An 18,424-nucleotide genomic window follows, 5' to 3' on the forward strand; every position below is an offset into this window, starting at 1 on the left:
AACAGAAAGAGCGTAATTCCCCATAATTAAAGGGAGGCTGAAAAATGAAGTGTTTTTTTTTTGGGGGGGGGGTAAAAAAGACAAGCTCTTAATTCTTAACTCTCTTTGTGTGGATATATCTGAACTTAATTGTAAAAATAAAATCTCTTTGGTGTTTAAATCAGCTTCGGTCATCAAGAGATTTGTTGAGATAGTGGCAAAGAAAGTATTTTAGAATATGTTTGTGGCATAAACGTTTGTAGTTTCTTACTGGTGTAGAGATTATCATTTATATAAAAGTACGCACTTCGTTTTTAAACTTATATTGTAATAGAAACAAATATGTGTGTCTGCCAAGATTCCAAAAAGGAGACAATCATGAATTTATGGATATAAAAGCTGAAAAATCCAAAAGAATTAAGTGAAGTTTACAACATGTATTTTTTTTTTACCAACTTAACCATTTTAAGTGTAGAGTACAATATTATTAACTATATGCACATTGGTATGCAACAAATCTCTAGAACTTTTTCACCTTTTAAAACAGAAGCTCCATATTCATGGCAAAACCACTCTCTTTTTTCTCCTCCCCCTTCCAGCCCCTTACAACCAATATTTGACTTTGTTTCTAAGAATCTGAATACCTCAGATATCTCATAGAAGTGGAATCATAGTCCTTGTCTGTTTGTGATTTACTTACTTCACTTAGCATAGTGTCCTTCAAGATTTACTGATTTTGCAGCATTTATATCATTTGTTTCCTTTTTTTAATTTTTAAAAATATGTTACTTATTTTTGAGAGAGAGAGAGAGACAGACAGAGACAGAGTATGAGCAGGGAAGGGGCAGAGAGAGAGAGAAGGAGACACAGAATCTGAAGTAGGCTCCAGGCTCTGAGCTGTCAGCACAGAGCCTGACGCGGGGCTCGAACCCACAAACCGTGAGATCATGACCCGAGCTGAAGTCAGATGCTTAACAGACTGAGCCACCCAGGTGCCCCAGATGTTACCTTTAGGTTTTTAATTCATTCAAGTTAAAGGGCCCAACATCATTTCTTTCATGTAGGTATCCATTTTTCCCATGATGCTGATTTTTTAATTAAATGAACATCTTAAATATGTGTAGGAAAGAGACTAAGGCTGTGATGAGTAGTAAGTAGAATGTGGAAGGTGGAGGAAGCCTGAAGACATCAAGAACTGGAAGGAAACTTGGAAATTTCTGAGTTCATAGGGCAGAGTGGAGATGACCCTTGTATGTACAAGGAAATCAAGGACTCTGAGTACGTAGAGAATTCCACGAAAGAATGAAAAGGCTGTTCGAAGAAGGTGCAGAGGGGGCGTCGCTCTAATAAACACCTGGTTTTTTTTTTTCTTGGGCTCCACCTATACTGAAATCATATTATTATAATTCTTTGTGCATAACTATCTTGTCCACGACATTGGAAACTTGGGAAGAGCAAAAGCTAGATCTAAATTATTTATAATTTTGTCCTTCTGGCTTAACACAATGCTGGCACATAGTGTATGCTCAACCCATACTTGCTGCATTTCAGATTAAAGGACTACCACTTCCAGCATGACCATGGACTTGATGATCTGAAAACCTCTTTTTACAGATCACCTAGAAATACTGCATAAGGTGTAGCAAAAAATTCTCCAACATAGAAAAGAGCAAAGAACACTTCTTTCTAGACTCTTAGAGGAGGAGAAGAGTCACGTTTGTGAAATGTGCTGTGAGCTTGCTCCAGAACAAAGGAAAGACAGCCAGAGAATTATCCCCTTTAAGGGAAAGGCATTGATTACAGACCCTACAGCTATTGTGTGTCACCTGAAGGAGGAAAAAAGTTGCTAAGAAACATTTGGGAGGGTCACAGACCAGAAACCCGGGCCCACTGAATAGTGAGACTTAATCATAAGATGAAAGCCCCCACCCCCCCACCCCAAAACACACTCACCTCACCGGTTCACCACCAGTAGGTCCAGTGGACAGACCAGCAAAAGGAGACTCCCTAAGGGACAGTAGCGGGGACTCCCGAAACTAACGGGAGAGACAAAGGCAAGGAGACAGAAGGAATTTGGAAGGTCTGACACCGACAACTATGGCGACTATCGAACACACCCCACCCCCTCGCCAGAGCAACATAAACATTCATACTAAATGCCTATTTACCACAGTTCTTATTACCTAATATATCATGTCAAGATTTCAACAAAATATTACAAGGAATGTGAAGAGGCAAGAAAAGCATTCTGAAGAGAAAAAACAAAAGCATGAGATGGACTCAGATATGATACAGATGTTGGGATTATCAGACAGGAATTAGAAATAACTATGATTGGGGCATCTGGGTGGCTCAGTCACTTAAGCATCCAGCTTCAACTGAGGTCACAATCTCACAGTTTGTGGGTTGGAGCCCCGCGTCGGGATCTGTGCTGACAGCTCGGAGCCTGACGCCTGCTTCGGATTCTGTGTCTGCCTCTCTCTCTGTCCCTCCCTTGCTCGTGCTCTGTCTCTCTATCTGTGTCCAAAATAAATAAACATTTAAAAAAATTTTTAAGAAGAAAGAACTATGATTAATATATTAAAGATCTTAATGGAAAAAATAAACACCATGCAGAGATGGCTAATGTAAGCAGAAAGAATAAAAATATATTTGAAAAATCAAAAGGGCATCCTATAAATAAAAATCACTGTACCAGAAGTAGAGAATGCCTTGATGTGCTCCTTAGCATACTGGAAACAGCCAAGGAGAGATCAGTGAGCTTGAAGATATATCAATAGAAAATCCCAAACTGAAATGTAAAGAGAAAAGAGTATTAAAAAAAATCCAAAAGATCCAAGAATTTCAGACAATTTAAAGGGACAAAATACATACATATCCAGGTAGCAGAATGAGAAAAAAAAAAAAAAAAGAGAATGAAGGAGAAAAAATATTTGAAGTAAAAATAGCTAGAAATTTTTGAAAATTAACAGCAGATAATGAAATTCAGATTCAGGAAGTTCAGAGAACACCAAGCAGAATAAATACCAAAAAATTTATGCCTAGGTATATCTTACTTATATCTACTGTGGAAGAAACACAGAGAAATAAAGCACATTGCTTACAAGGGAACAGATAAGTATGACAGCAGACCCTTCATCAGAAACTCTGCAAATGGGGTGCTTGCGTGGCTTAGCCAACAGACTCTGGATTTCAGCTCAGGTCATGATCTCATGGTTCATGCGATCAAGCCCTGTGTTGTATTAGTTCATTGTAATCCCATGCTATTAGTACAGAGCCTGCTTGAGATTCTCTCTCTTCCTCTCCTTCTGCCCCTCCTTGGCTTGTGCTGTCTGTCTCTCACTCTCTCTCTCTCTGTCAAAATAAATACATAAATCTAAAAAAAAAAAAACACACAGAAACTCTGCAAACAAGGAAAGTGGAGTGAATATTTAAAATGGAAGAGAAAAATCCCAACCTACAATTCTATACCCAGAAAAATTATCCTTCAAAAGTGAATGAGAAACAAAGACTTTCTTAGATTAAGCAAACACTCTGGGAATTCACTGAATGTAGAAAAGTACTGATAAACATGATAAAAATTCTTCAGGAAAAAATGAAAGTTACATTGTTCAGCAATTCTTAGCTATGTAAAGAAAGAAGAACATCAATGAAATAATAAATGAAGGCAAGTAAATCTTTTATTTTCCTCATTCATATTAATCTAACAGATAACAGCTCGTTTAACTGATAACAGTAACAATGCGTTGGGTTATTTCTACATGAAATAAGTGACTGACAGCAATGTCATAAAGGAGGGGGAGAAGCAGGTGTGAAAACCATTTCAGGGTACCTGCTCCACATTTTAGGCAGAACAGTGTTATATTAAGGTGGGCCTACATTAATTAAAGTTGAATATTGCACCTCTAGGGAAACCACTAATGTCTTAAAGAAATATAATGGATATTATGAGATACAAGATAAAATGGTATCATAAGAAAAATCCGGTTAAACCCAGAGAAGGCAGGGGAAAAAAAGAAGAAAGTAGCACACTTATCATAAAGGGTGTTGAGGAATGTACAGAATTACTGAAGCACTGTATTGTACACCTGAAACTAATATAATGCTGTATGTTAACTATACCGGAAGTAAAATTTTTAAAAAGTGTTCAATTAGAAAAAGTAGAAAGTAAACAAAGAACAAATGTAATGAATAGAGAACAGCTGCAAAAAAATCAATTAATTGGCTTTGTAGACATTAATCCTATCATATTAATAAATAGCAATACAAAAGAAATCGTCGTAGTGGGTAAAAAACAAAATTGTCTCATCTATAAGAAACTCACATCACGTATAAAAATTCTGATGGGTTAAAAGAAAGGGGACAGAGAGAATTTTGCCATGCTAAAACTCATCAAAAGAAAGCTGGGGTAGCTTTGTTAATGTCAGACAGAGATGACTCCAGAACAAGGAAAATTACCCAAGGTGGAGAGAAATATTGCATACTGACAAAAGGGTGAATTTTCCAAAAGTATATAATAATCCTAAGCATGTATGACCTAACAAACAGCATCAAAATACATAAGGCAAAAACTGGTAGAACCGAAATAGAAACAGACAAATGTGCTGTTATGATTGGAGACTCCAGCATGTCTGTTTCAGTAACCGAGAAATCAAGCAAATAGAAAATCGCTTAGCATGTAATGGACCCGCACATCACTATCAATTAACTTGATCAAATTGACATTTATAAAAGATGTTATCCAACCACAGCAGGACACATTCATCTTAAGCTCACGTGGAATGTTCATCATGACAAGTGACATTCTGGGCCATAAAATGCATCATAGCAAATATAAAATAACGAAAAGCATATAAGGTATGTTCTCAAACTACAATAGAATTAAGGTAAAAATACACAACAGAAGGTAGCTGGAGAGGTCACGGAATATTTGGAAATTTAAAAATATCCTGACGACACCTATGTCAAAGAAGGAGTCTGAAGATAAATAAGAAAATACTTCGAACTAAATGAAAATAATTTACAATGTATCGAAATGTTGGGGTTTCAGGGAAAGCAGGGTACATGCGCTAGAAGCCAATACAGGTCTAAACACAATGATCTAGGCTTTTATCTAAAGATGTAAGAGAAACAAGCTTTATTTAAGCCTAAAAAAGGAGCAAAAGAAATAATAAATTATCACAGCAATGTAGGGAATCAAAAACAGGAAACCAGAGAAAATCAACGTAGCTACAAGTGGGTTTTTGCAAAGATCCATAAAATTGATGAAGCCTGGCTGGCCCACTCCCCTATCACAATGACTAAACCTCTAAACCCTGGCAAGGACAGCTGCTGATCAAGATGTAGAGCAACATGGGGCACCTGGGGGGCTCAGTCAGTTGAATGTCCGACTTCGGCCCAGGTCACGATCTCACGGTTTGTGGGTTCGAGCCCCGCATCAGGCTCTGTGCTGACAGCTCAGAGCCTGGAACCTGCTTCGGGTTCTGTGTCTCCTTCCCCTCAGCTCCTCCCCTGCTCGCACTCTGTCTCTCTCTCAAAATAAATAAAAATTAAAAAAAAAAGATGTAGAACAACAGGAACTCATTTGGTCTTGATGGGAAACAAGATGCCACAACAGCACAGCCAGTTTGGAAGGTATTAGGCAGTTTCTTACAAAGCTATGCATAGTTTTACCACACATTCCAACAGTCACCCTTCTTGGCATTCGCCCAATTAAAAACATGTCCACACAAAAACACGCACGCAAATGTTTATAGAGCTTTTAGCCACAAGTGCCAAAAACTGGAAGCAGCTAGAAGTCCTTCAGAGGATGAAAGGCTAAACAAATTGTTGTGTGTCCATATATCAGAGGATCGCTCAGCCATGAAAAGAGAAGCTGTCTCAAGCTACGTAAAGACACAGATGAATCTTAAAGGCATGATGACAAGGAAAACAAGCTCGTCTGAAAAGGATGTATACCTATAGGTGTCCAATTATACGACCTTTTGAAAACGGTAAACTATACTTACGGTAAACTCATCATTGGCTGCCAGAGGGTCAGGGACGAACGGTGGGGGTGGGAAGATTGAATAGGTAAATCACAGGGGATTTTTTTTTATGGTGGCGAAACTACTTTGCACAACACTCTAACTGTGGGGACCTGACATTAAGCGTGTAGTTTCTCTAATGAAGACAGATTGCTACTCCTTCCTTGGTAGAGTGAACCCTGTATAATATAACCAAGCTGCCGGCCACTGGTTAGCTGGCACCCTTAGAGTCAGTACCATGAAAGGGGCTCAGCATTGACTTCTGCCCTTGGCAGGAGGCGCTCAAGAGTAGTGTGGGCCAGACCAGCAGCGGTGGCCCTTGGGAGGGGGTTCGTGCTGTTTTCATGAATAGCCTCCATTCCTGCTGTCAAAGGCCTTATTGGACAAGCCACCGACCGGCTAAGGGGAGCAGCAGACAGGGCTGATGCTGGCAAGAGGACGTTTTCTCTACCTGGCACCTCCTCTTATCTAATGCCTCCCCTGACACGGACATCTGTGCATCCCCGTCCCTTCCAAGAGCCGGTCCACACCTTTGTTCCCCGGACTTCCCTGGTGCAAATATTCTGATCTTGCTACTTCGACGTCCCCAAGCAACGGGGCAAACCATTAGCTACTGTCTGGAATTAACAGTTGTCTACAGCTTAGGCTCTCTCCTGGTCCGCATCAGGATGAGCACTTTCTGGTTATTTGATGTCTTTATCTTTCTTGATTATCTTGTTGTTCTTTTTTAAACTGTTTGTTTTCCAGACACAGAGAGAGACACACACAGAGTGCGAGTGGGGGAGGGGCAGAGACAGAGGGAGACGCAGAATCCGAAGCGGGTTCCAGGCCCTGAGCTGTCAGCACGGAGCCCCATGCGGGGCTCGAACCCACGAACTGTGGGATCGTGAGCTGAACCGAAGTCGGACGCTCAACCGACTGAGCCATCCAGGCGTCCCATTCTTGGTTATCTTGTAGTAAAGCTTCGGTGGGAAGCATGAGGGCAAGAGCACTGGACCAAGAGCCTAAAGTCAGAAAACCTGGTGCAGAGTGAGACCTAAGACAGGTCAGGAACATCTCTTTGCCTCAGGAATTTTATGTCTAAAATCAGTAGGTTGAAATTGAAGTTTGAGATACAGAAACTGGCTTTGTGGTTGTAAAATCTGGCACCTAAGAATTTAAGATGATGTGAAGACGAAATGTGTTGATATTTCATCTCAGCTCCAGCCACTTGGGAATTTGAATTATTTTGCCTTTCACATTGTCAGTAAATACATTAAAATTCGTGTTAGAATAGATGCATATTTCATGTAATTATTCACATTAGAAATTCTAACGTGACATCGCTTGTACAATATTTGTGACAGGAACTACCATTAATATTCATTGGCTGCTCATTTTGGATAGGCACCAGGCTTGTTCCTTCGCACACATCATTTCGTTAATTTTCACAGCTCCATCAGGTAAACGCTTTTGTCTTCGACTGGACTCCCCTCAGGGAAGAGCTTTGGGTGTGAGTGGTTTGCTTGAAAGTGATCATAAGAAGCACAGTGAGCTGGTGGGGAAGTGACACCGAGGACAGAAAGGGAGGGTGCAAAGATGAGCTGACTGCTCTTGCGTGTAGCTGGGGCTCTGGCCCTCTGAGGACCCTCAAAGGACGCTTTGGAGCCAACCTCAGGATTGCCGCAGAGTCTGGGACGGCATGCACCCACCTGCGGACACCCACCGGTAGGCCATTGCCGTTCCCTGCTTTTCCAGCCTGTCTTTAGAGAGGGCGAGTGCAAACCCATGGCCAGAGAGCACCTCCCGGCCGCGTGATTCAGGAAGGTGGGAATTATTCTTTTTTTAAAGTTTATTCATTTATTTTCAGAGACAGAGAGCACACAAGCAGAGGAGGAGCAGAGAGAAGGAAAGAGAGAATCCCAAGCAGGCTCCGTGCCGTCAGCACAGAGCCCCATGCGGGGCTCGAACTCAAGGACCATGAGATCGTAACCTGAGCCGAAACCAAGAGTCAGAGGCTTAACCGACGGAGCCACGCAGGTGCCCCTAATTAATATTTCAGTTTTAAGTGATCCAAAGAAAACCCAAATCAAGCTGAATTAAGAAAAAAATATTAGCTCACCTATTGAAAGGTTAGGAGGCGGGGCGGGCCGGGGGGCTTCAACAGGCATTGGACCGAGTGGTCTGCAGCGTGTGGTCACAATCAAGTCCTGGCTTAGCCCCCCTCTGCTGTGTGTTTGTCCAGCTTGTCTCTGTGCCGAGTCAGGGACTCACGGCATCACGGCAGGGGAGCCAACACCAGCTCCAGGCCTGTGCCCTCTGCCGTCCAGAGAAACGAGGCCCCTCTTTGCCGCCGGCCCCAGTCAACGGCCTGGGGTCAGTGTCACGGGATGGCCGGGGTCACTATGGTCAGGGGCATGGGTACAGCAGGTGGGCAGGCTCGGGCTACGATCCTCCCCCAGACCACTCCCTCTGACGAGGGTGGGGCCACGTGTCTGAATTGGAGGCTGGGAGCCTGTGATCCCCACTACGACCTCAGGGACTGAGAGTGGGAGGCAGTGATCGTCCCAAAGGAAAATCAAAGGGCTGTTCGGAGAGGCCGGGAGGAAGGTGCTGGTGGTGGAGGGGACAGAAGAGCCAGGAGACGTAGGCAGACAGATACAATCTAAAGGCGGAAAACATGTGGGGTCATTGGATTTGACTTGGCTCTTCTATGAATACAAGCATCAATGATGTTCGTTTTAAATCACAACATAATCTCGTCTTTCTCCTTTCTGTTGAGCCCCAGCGAGAGCCTTAGATTTCCGAAGACACCCTTTCTTCAGCCTCTTACCGGTAGAGACGGGACAAAGTCTCAAAGCGCCCCGCCTGGTGCAGTAGAGGGTCACAGAGACCGTGAGAAGTTGTGGCTATCTCGAGAACCGTGTCAATGAAGGGTGGTCTCTAGGTGAGGTTGACTGATTTGACTCGCCTGAGGTCACGTAGAGACGGCAGAAACGGTCAGGAGGCCACCAGCGGTGGCCATGACAGAGCGCGTGTGAAGCACGCCCTGAAGCCCCGGGTGGTTGTCGACGGAGAGCTGCTTTCACAGCTTCAGTGACGACCACTTGCCCGTGTGCTTCGTGTCTGGCTGGCTGCTGTCCAGAACCTTGATCAGGGAAAATATCTTCCTCTTCCCGCTTGGGATTGTTCCATTCGAGGCCACTATGATGGAGGGTGTGCACGTCACTTTATGTCAGCAGTCGCTGGCTTTGCTCTAAGACTGGAGGGTGGTGACCTGGCACCGCCACGAAGTCCCTGGGGGTGTCGTGTTCCAACTGCCCCGGAAGTCAGACGTGGGCCCTTTTCTCCTATTTACGCAGGAGGCTGGAGGTCACAGAGCTTTTCAGTCCTTGATGAGGTCTGGGAATTAAAATGGGCTTCGGTGCAGCTTTCTGAAACATTCGTCTCGCTGCCGTTATCATGGATGCCTCTGAGGTCAAGAGACATCAACCGTGTGTTTAGTCCTTCGGAAGAATAACGGGACTGGACACAGCAATTTTGGGTCCCCAAGGTCCCGGTCCCGTTGCCTGAAGCTATCCATACTACCCCGGACTGAGGGTTAAGAACAGGCCAAGACATTTAGGAACACACGTCAAAATGTGCATGTGCAGATGGGGAAAAAAAATGCTCACCTCATTTGAAGTACCCGCTGAGTGGGGTCTCATCTACGGGAAGTAACTGTTCTGGAGAACCGTGTAGAATGAGTCTGTGGGCATTTGCGGCTAGTGTGGCCATGAGGGGCGGGGTAACGGAGTGGCGGGGGAAGGCTTTGGATCACAGTCTCCAGTCTGGACCCCGGCTCCACACTCTGCAGCTGTCTCAACCTCGGGTAACTTGTTTACCTCCCTGTGGCTCTGTGTCACCATCCCAAACGCGAGGGTAATAGTAATGATCACTCTACGTCGGGTTCATTCAAGGGTTAAGTGAACTCATCTATAGAAGGCTTTTTGAACCGTCCCAGGATGCGGTCAGTACTACACAAGTACTCGAGTTTTATTTTTCTAAAGATATATCTAAACAAACTTCTATAGTAACAGAGCAGCGTTTGTTAATTTCAAGATTCAAAATCAAATAATCTGTGTGTAAACGGATACCGATCATCAGCCTGTTCCAGGAGGAGGATTATTTTAAGTTCCTTTAAAGTTTGACTGCTCAGAGAAAAAGTCTAACCCTGTAGCTATGCATTAGAGCCCCCACGCATGTCAGTGTGATGCTATCCTACAGGAACCCAACAGAACCAAGATCCTATCACTGGGACATCAGCAACAGATGTCACCCTCTAAATTTATTAGTGGCTTGGAAGAATTTATATAATTAATGGCCTTAATAGGAAGCAAAAAGAAAGAGAGGCACCCGGGTGGTTCAGTCGGTTAAACGTCCGACTCTTGGTTTCAGCTCAGGTCATGATCTCATGATTCCTGAGATCAGGATCCACATCGGGCTCTGTTGTGGGCATGGAACCTGCTTGAGATTCTTACTCTCTCCCTCTCTCTCTCTCTCTCTGCCCCTCTCCTGATCGTGGGCTCTCTCTCTCTCTCCCTCTCTCTCTCTCAAAATAAGTAAACATTAAAAAAAAACCAAGGAATGGCATGCTGCGGAAATCTTTAAGCTAAAGGGAAATTGAATGCACATTTATGGGGACTACTGACCCACTTGACAGAGTGGAGCCTGGGCAGGAAATTCTCCCCCAAAGACTAGAACGGTTCTGTAGGTCAGGATCCAGGTTCCCAAATAGAAAGAATTCTCTGCAGCTGGAGGTAGGACCAGAGCCAGTGCACCCTGGATAAACGACCAGCAGGGTATGGAGAAGCCGACCGACGCTACCAATGTTTTCAGGCGCCTAGCAGACCAAAGATGGAAGAAAGTAGAATTTAATTGTTCTTGGCCTAGAAAAGTCTTCTGCCATTTCCTCTATTGTCTATCCTGCTTATAGACTAGGGTTGGTTGTTGTTCATTTAAGTCTCGCCATTGATCTTGTTGTATCTTGTTGATAGTGGAAGGTCTGGTGCGTTTCCCAGACTGAGGCACCCGTTTCCCTACCGATGGCTGATTGTTTATGGTGAAGACTCTATCTGAGGACTGCCCCCAGCCGAAGGCAGCTGAGTTACCCAAGAGGATGCTTCCTCTCGGGGGAGGCTGGCCTCCAACGACTGCCGGGTGGAGGGGTAGGTCTGGCCCCCCTGCCTTCGTTTGGAACACTCTAGACGATCCTCCCGGCTCCAAAGCCCCTTGTGGGATCAGCTGAGTGTTCTGAGTGCTCTGTGGTCACTTGTCTTACTTCTCTCTGTGCTGGGCTCCCTCCCCTCCCCCTCGCCCCCTCCTCTCCCTTCCACAGTTGTCTGCCCCAGGGACCCTTTCCAATAAACTCTCTGCATTTAGATCTCTAGCTGCTTTCTCAGGAACGAGACCCAAGACACGAGTCTGTCCTAAGTAATCTTATATATTTAATAGTAATGCCTTAGAAGACTACACAGAAAATTTCCTCAACTTTTAGAATTCACTCTAGACTCATCGGAAGGGGAGCCAAGCATTTCTTTGGTGAGTGCTCAGACATCTGCCTGGTGGCCATATCCACACCAACAGCGTTGTTGGGGCTGGGCAGAAGATGTAGGGCGTATTCTCTGAAGAAAGAGGGAAAAAGGTGGGGATGGGTCGCCCGGGAGTGGTGGAGGCAGGGCTGAAGACAGGGAGTCAGATACAGGTCTGCCTTGGAAGTCACTGGACCTCGCGTCCCCGACCCCGACTCATTCCTTAGACACCTGCGTCCAGGCCTGTGTAGACTCCTTCTGGGGGGGGGGGGGGGGGCGGGGTAATGAGGGGGTGTTCAGACAGATGCCCTTTCAACTGATTGGCTTCCAATCAATGTATTCGTTTTCAGCCCACTCTCTCAGCCCAGCCTCCCGTGAGCCTGAACTCAACACCCGAGTATTTCAGAGGATCTCTAGCCCAGTTAGCCGAAGAATCATGACTTATCCTATCTGCAGACACTCACTCTCGTCTTCGCCGATCACTGAACTGGTTACCAGCCCACCCCACCCCGTTCTGTCCTGACCTCTCCTCCATTGCTATCCAATGTCTTGACTCCTGCCTCTCTTTTAGCCTTTTATTTCTCTGCTATTTCCTTCAATCTTCTCTGTCCCCCTCCACCTCCAACCCACCCAACTCCTCCGCTCCCCTGATACATTCTCAGGATAATAGTGGCCAACAGGCCCTTATTCATGGAAACAGATCCGTCTTTTCTGCTTCCGTGAGACAAAATACCGAAATTTAATTTTGACCAATACCCAAAGTCCACCGCCTCCTTCTCTGCTTCCTCCCCATCATCACTCATGCACGGGCCATTTGGAGGGGGCTTACCACGTTTTGGTTTCCTGGAACAGACCAACTAAGGAGAAGATGCGGAACACTGCGTTTCACCAGGCAGGGTGTCCAGAAGGACGCCATTTGTTTCCAAGGGGAAGCCTGGGTCCTCCTGGGAGAACCCCGAGGGCACGCTATGTCTGTGCAAATGGCCTGTGTCCTACCCCACACCCACCTTTCTGTACTGATGCCGAGGTTGTTCTGAAGGAACTCTGTCTTCTCTGTTTCACTGATTCTTCCTGAGCCCCCCAGACCACTAGGGGCTGACATGCTCTTCTGCCCTTCCCCCGGGCACAGCAGAGCCAGGCCATGGGGAGTGAGAAGAATATTCCAGCCCAATCCAGTGAGGCATCTGAAGAACATTCTCACATCCTGTGTTCTTCCCCTCTGCTCTTTACAGACATTCCTATTCTCTTTTCAGCTATTTTTCTGCAGAAAAGCTTGAGATCAGCTCTTGTCCCCTGGTAGTCGAGAGAAACAAAGCATTCTTGTATTGAGTATTTCTTCTTCTTTCTTTCCATTCAATAAATCCATGTGGAGATGACTTAACACTCATCATCCTAAACCATTGTGGCCTCTTCCTTTATCCGAGAAAATTACATTTTTTCTTTGAACAAATGAATATACATATTTATTTCCTCATTCTGTTCTCTTTAGAAAACACTAACCAAGCGGAGTCCACTTTCTTTTGCCACGCTTTTATACTTCCAAATTCAACAATTTGTTTGAAAGAAATCATTGCATTCAAGGTCACCTACTGCCAAAGCTTATTCAAGAAGAAATAGATAGTCTGGATAGATAGTCTCTATTAAAAAAAATAGAATTCATAGTTACAAACCTTCCAACAAAGAAAATTTCAGGACCGAATGACTTCACTGGAAAATTATAGAAAAGCTTTAAGAAATAAATATTAACAACCCTGCATATACTCTGAGTAAAAAAGTGGTAAGAATACTTCTCAAATCATTTGAGGAAACCAATATTACGTTGACATCAAAACCTGACGGACAAATTATAAGAACGCTGCAGACCATTAGCTCTCATGAACATAGATGAAAAAACCCACAATGATATTAGCCAATCAAACCCAACAATATGTAAAAATGGTAATACATTATGAGAAAATTCATCCCTGGAATGCAGAACTTATTCGACAATCAAAAAATTCACTGTGAGCGATGACCTCTACAGACTGAGGAAGGAAAACATATGATCATCTGAAAACATATAGAAACTGCATATGACTAAGCCTAACATCTACCCATGCTAAAAGCACTCAGCAAACTTGGAATTCAGAAAATTCACTTAACCTGATAAGGGTATCCACACAGACCTTATTGTCTGACCTTACAGACTATATTATAATTAATGGTATAAACCTGGAAGCTTTTGCTTAAAATGGGAAGGAATGCCTGCTGTCCGCACTCCTGTGAAAACTGCAAACCAGTGATGAAAGAAATCAGAGAATACCTAAAAATCGGGAAAGATGCCAGGCTCGTAGATTGAAAGGCTTAATATTATTAAGATGTCAGTTATCTCCAATTGAGCTATAGATTTAACAAAACCCTAGGACACGATTCCAGTAGGAATTTACAGAACACAATTAGATTCTTCTAAAATTCATCGAAAAAGGCAAAGGATCAGAATAGCCGAAACATTTTTTTTTTTTTACAAAAACAAGATTGGGGAACTCGCACACGCAAACTTGAAATGTATTATCAAGATGTAATGATCACACCGTGTGGCATTGGTGAAAGGGTGGCAAACATATCAATAGATTGAATAGAGTCCGATTGAATGGACTGAATAGAGTATGACCTGGAGATAAGTGGCCAGTTGATATTTCACAACGGGTAGAGGGAATGTAACGAAAAAAAAAAAAAACTTTTCAAAAAATCGTGATGGAAAATTTGGATCGAGCTATTTAACAAAAAGAAACTTGAACCGTGCTTTGCAGGGCTGCATAAAAAATTACCTCCAAGTGGATCATAGATCTCAATAGAAATTTACAACTCTAAGACCTCAAGAGGAAACAAATGAGGAAATATTTGTGATCCTGGGTTGGGTGAGACACACATCAAAAGCATGTGAGACACACATCGAAAGCATGACTTAGAAAACAAAAAGGTAAATAGTAAACCTTTTTATAAAGGACATGGTTAAGGGGCATCTGGGTGGCTCAGCTGGTTCCGCGTCCGACTTCGGTTCAGGTCATGATCTCGCAGGTTCATGAGTTCAAGCCCCCCGTGGAGCTCTGTGCTGACACCTCAGATCCTGGAGCCTGCTTCAGATTCTGGGTCTCCCTCTCTGTCTGCCCCACCCCTGCTCGTGCTCTGTCTCTCTCTGTCTCAAAAATAAACACTAAAAAAAAAAAAATAAAAAAAAATACAGGACCTGGTTAAGAGTATAAAAAATATGTCACAAACTGAGCAAAAACATTTCCAAAATATAGGTCTAGAATGCATAAACAACTAACTCAAACTTAATGTGAAAACAATCCAATAATTAAAGACACAACAGATTTGAACACTTCACGTAAGAAGGTATGGGGATGTCAAGTAAACACACAAAAAGGCTTTGCAAACTAAAAACAATAAAATGCTCTTATACACATTTTTCGAACGGCAAAAGAAAAAAAAGGACCTACCAAATGCATATGTTGAAAAAAGGAGGCAGAGTGACTGGATCTCACTCTGCATGGCTGGCAGGAATGCAAAACGGTGTGGCCGCTTTGGAGAACAGTTTGGCCGTTTCTTGTAACGTTGAACACACCCTTCCCCTATGACCCCGCAATTCCATTCTTAGGTACTTTCCGAAGAGAAACGAAAACTTATGTTTATCAAAACCCATGTGCAAATGCTTATAGCAGCTGTGTTCAGCCTGCCAAAAGCTGGGGGCATTAGAAACCTCTTTTAGCAAAAGCAAATAAACTGCTGTGTTATTTATCCACGCCAAGTGACGTGACTGAGCATTAAAGAGAACTACGGATACGCACGATTCACAGATGAATCTCAAACTCATTAGATGGCTCTGTAATATAGGATTCCATTTCTGGGACGTTTTTAAAAAGACAAAATTCTAGGGACAGAAAACAGAACCGTTGTGGGCAGCAATAGGTCGTGGGGAGAGAGGTTGCTTAGAAAGGGGACAAGAAAAGTTTGCTGCTTTGAATTCACGTGTCCACAACATCTTTGCTTTCAACAGATGAAGTCTCATTGTAGGAATCAACCACACAGAGCTTGTTTCCTGGCCCATGACATAGGAATAAACTTCATTTTGAAGACACCTGCATCTTTAATGTATTGTACAGATGGCATTCCTTGAGTTAGGAAGAAAGCCTTGGGCGTGTGTTGGTTTTCTGCTAAACGTCTGTATATTCGCGTATCTATATATGAGACGTAGGAGTGACGGCAAAGGAGGGAAGTGAGAAAATGAGAAATCCCACCTTCTTCTTTCCATCTGCCAGACTGATTTTTAAAAAAATAATAATGCATTTATCTTTATACTTCATCTGTAACTGTTTTTGTCACCAGGAACCCAAGAATCTCTTCTACATTATTTCCGAAGTAAAAAGTAAAATTGCTTTATGGAGGTGCTAACATATTACACCAGAGATATAAAATTAATTGTCCTGTTTTAGTATCTTGTGATGCCCTTTTTTATCGTCCTTCAGAGTTAGAACTTGTAGCTAAGCAGTCTTTACCTAAAACATTTCCATACAAAGAATCCTTAACTCACCTCCCTGTATATACCCAGGAAACATTCCTTACTCTTTTCTTAAAATAATGCTCATAGAAAGAAACTTCCAGGTTGAAAATAGTGCATCCTAGACGATCCAAGGAGGAGGTTGGATCACAGTGACCCCCAGGAATTCATAGCAGTCAGTTAGGGGTTGGTTCTGGTTCCTTCTCACTGGTGACCCAGATCATCAACAAGAACACAGATCTCACAGCCTCGTAGATGACTTCAAAGTCAGGGATACACAGCAGCATAGGAAACAGCAGCATTCATTTAATTTGAAAAATTAGAAAAGCAACCAGAAACGTAGTAAAGAACACGAAAGCGGGACAGAATAGATGATCTTCTGATGAAAATCCAATTATTCCAAAAATACGTATTCTATGTGTCTCTTAATTTACAACGTATTGTGCTGGGTGTCTAAGAATTACAGTCCCAAAGCACCGAGAAAACAGACAGATGCAGAAGGCGAAAAAATGCATCCTCCCAACTGATGAAAGAAAGGCAGTGGGAAGGAGAAGGGGTATTTTTCTAGTAAGATGCCCAAGTCAAGTGTCAGAGAGAATAAGTTCAGACATTAGCACAGAAGGTAAACACGGGTAGGACAATAGGTACATAGAGAGGAAGGGGTAGTTTTCCAGATCCTTCGATGTCTTATCAAAACAAGAATATGGACACTAGGGAAAAGAACGAAAGCACAAATATTAAAGTGGGTTATATGTGACTTAGAGATAGGAGCATTGGTTTAAAATTCCCGAACGGGATTTCAGTTCTGAGCCTCTCCTTGGCTGCTGTATCCGTCAGTGTGGCCCCATCACCTGTCCCAGAGGAGACCAAATCCTCCAGAAGAGGCTGGAGAGGATACCAGGATGAGTGTGGGCTGGGCCCTGGAACTGAAGGAAGGTTCTGGGGAAAACACCCCTGCTGATCAAGAGAAACAACATCCCCATGAAAGAGGGTGACCTTTGTTTTGTGTCTTTCCCATGTTTTTCATTAAACTTTCTAGTTTTAGATAAACGTAGATTCACATGCAGCTGTAAAACACTAATACAAAGTGGTCCCATGTACTGTTCACCCAGTTTACATAAATGAAAACATTTTGAAAGACGGTGGTAAAATATCACAACCAAGACAGCATTGATACAGATGTTCGCAATATTTGCATCTCCGGAAGAATTTCTCGTTACCCTTTTACGACCAGTTACCCCCAGCCCGTGCCTGATACTATCCTGGCAACTGCTAACCCACACCCCACTTCTAAATTTTGTCATTTCAAAAATTTTATATCAGTAGAACCATGTGCTACGTAACCTTTTGAAATGGTGCTTTTTTTTTCCCCAGCATCTTTTCTTGGAGATTCATCCAAATTGTTATACGTATGAATAATTCATTCATCTTTGATGATGAGTTGTGTTTCATGGTAAAAATCTAAGATGTTTAACCATTAAAGGACATCGGAGCTGTTTCCAGTTGCTGAGTATTATGCATAGAGCCACGATAAATATTTGTATACAGATTTTTATGTGAATCCAAGGCTTCATTTTGCTAAGATAAATGCCCAAGAGTGCAATTATACGGCTATCTGGTAATTTCGTGTTTAGTTTTATAAGAAAATGGCAAACTATTTCCTACAGTGGCTGTATGGTTTCACTTTCCCACCAGTAACTTAAGAGTGGACACGTTTCTTTGCATCCTTGCCAGACATGGGCATTTCACAGTTTTTTGTTTTAGCCATTCTTTCAGATGTGTGATAACATCTCATTGTGATTTAAATTAGCATGTCCCTTATGGTTAATGATGTGAAACATCTTTTTATATGCTATTTTCCATCTGTGTATCCTCTTTAGAGGATATACTCCCACTTCATCCTTCATTTTCAAGATTGTTTTCGCTATTCTAGGACCTCTGCTTCTCTACATAGATGTTAAAATAAGTTTGTCTGTGTCTACAAAGATCCTTGCTGGGAGTTTGATAGGATGGGATCGACACTAAATTGACTTGAGTAAAATTTGCATTTTTACTATGTTGAGTCTTCCAATCCATTGATATGGTATGTCGCTCCGTTTATTTAGATGCCTTTTGATTCCTTCCATTAGCATTTTGCCACATTCAGCATATAGATCTACTTTTTTGTTACTACAGAGCTTCTTTCGTTAACTTTGAAGTAATCGTAAATGGTGTTGTGTTTTCAATTTGGTATTCACAGGTTCATTGTTAATCTACAGAAATGCAGCTGATTTTTACATATTGTTCTGGTATCTAGTGACTTTGCTAAATTTGCGTATAAGTATTACGAGACT

The sequence above is a fragment of the Panthera leo genome, chromosome D4 (genome assembly GCF_018350215.1).
Source record: "Panthera leo isolate Ple1 chromosome D4, P.leo_Ple1_pat1.1, whole genome shotgun sequence".
Classification (NCBI taxonomy): domain Eukaryota; kingdom Metazoa; phylum Chordata; class Mammalia; order Carnivora; family Felidae; genus Panthera; species Panthera leo.